The following is a 1,599-nucleotide window of genomic DNA, read 5'->3' on the forward strand; positions in this document are numbered from 1 at the left end:
ACAACCTGAACCACGTAGAATAATGCAAGGTGTTATTAGAGTACTTTAGAAATAATTGATGAGTAATGATTTGTCTCTCTTACAGTTGAGAAGAGAGAGGATATCAGAAAGAATAAAGGCTTTGCAAGAACTTGTCCCCAGCTGCAATAAGGTGTGTTTCACTCTTTTACTCGAAACAAGTTTTATTTTAATGATGAGTATGTTTCTTTACTATGATAATTGTCATAATGAAGCTCATTAAAACACAAAGTCTTTGTTTACAGATAATGGAAATTTTACTTTCTGGTGCACATCATGGCCATAAAATACCAATACAGGAAAGAAAAAATAGGAAAGATGGATCACATCTAGTAACTTGTCAAAAAAAGATGATTCAAATCTTGTAGGCAAATTATTACTTGCAGTAGAGTGTTGTCTGATGGTTCAATTTACTATTCTCCATTAGTTAGGCTTGTGGGATTCAGTTAATTGCTGTGTTTCACTTTCGATGGGACTTTTGGAACTGGACTTTGTATTTGTTTTTTCAGAATCTAATATTAACAGTCCTTTCCATGAAGAGTGAAATTAAAAAAATGTGGCTTCTTTAGGTTTTGAGATTTTATTTCTTTTTTCTCTTACCAGACCGATAAGGCCGCTATGCTTGATGAGATTCTGGACTATGTGAAGTTCTTAAGGCTTCAAGTTAAGGTAATATGCACTTTTGAACATTCATATTAATTGTTTATTTATACAAACACTCTTCCTACCAAGTTCAAGAGCAAATTATTTTCCTGGTTGTTTTCTGTACAAAAACCAGTTAATTCACAAAGTATCAAATTGTTGGAGCCATTATAAGACACCTTTATACAGAAGTTTATAGTCTGTGTAAGATTATTCGTGTGGTGTTATCATTCCATTTAAGTATTTTGAGTTTATCTTGATTAGCATGTTCTTCTGAGATAGCTTATTCAACTTGATCATCATGTTCTGGTAGAAACTTTCTTTCTGTGGAGTTTATGGTTTGAAATCATTTGATTTCTGATTTCTCTAAAGCTGATTGACAACATCATCTTACCGGCTCTAGGCAATGGTTGCGGTACCTTGAGCCATTATTTGAGCTTGATTTCCATGGGAACTAGTATCCTTTTGAGTTTAATATCGAGAGATAATGCCCTTGTTAAAATGATTTTCTTTAAGAGATAATACAGGTTAAAGAATTTTGCTTATATACTAATTTCAGTTTGCAACTAAGCAATTATCACCCTTTTTTTTTATTTCTCTATCTCCTGGATAACTTAAAAATAATTTTCATCCTGGCTTGTTCTACCACCTACTCCCCCTGTCGCACTCCCATTCGATAACTGTTGGGAAAACAGGATAATCAATGTCTCTATGCAATTTTTTATTTTCTAATAAATTCCACTATTGATCCCCCGTTCCTTGCAAATAGTTAAGATCATCCAGTGCATGATGAACGACTACTGTCTTTTCCATATATAAAATCTCCTTCATCAAATGGCGAATCACTTCTGGTTCATCTTTGTGTTTGTTTGTTTGGAAGGTTGTAGACAGTTCTTGTGGTGCAACTAGCCCATTCCAGTGGCATAGTACTTCATAATC

General features: G+C 33.7%; 1 long non-coding RNA gene across 1 annotated transcript in view; it reads left to right on the forward strand.

Annotated features, from left to right (window-relative positions):
• Nucleotides 1-755, forward strand: part of LOC117276299 (uncharacterized) — a 1,119-nt gene extending 364 nt beyond the window's left edge. The window contains exons 2-3 of the long non-coding RNA XR_011411308.1: nucleotides 86-151; nucleotides 622-755. This is a non-coding gene — a long non-coding RNA (uncharacterized lncRNA). The remainder of the gene's footprint in view (nucleotides 1-85; nucleotides 152-621) is intronic.
• Nucleotides 756-1,599: the final 844 nt, after the last annotated feature.

Source organism: Nicotiana tomentosiformis, chromosome 9 (assembly GCF_000390325.3).
Source record: "Nicotiana tomentosiformis chromosome 9, ASM39032v3, whole genome shotgun sequence".
In the NCBI taxonomy this organism is placed as follows: Eukaryota; Viridiplantae; Streptophyta; class Magnoliopsida; order Solanales; family Solanaceae; genus Nicotiana; species Nicotiana tomentosiformis.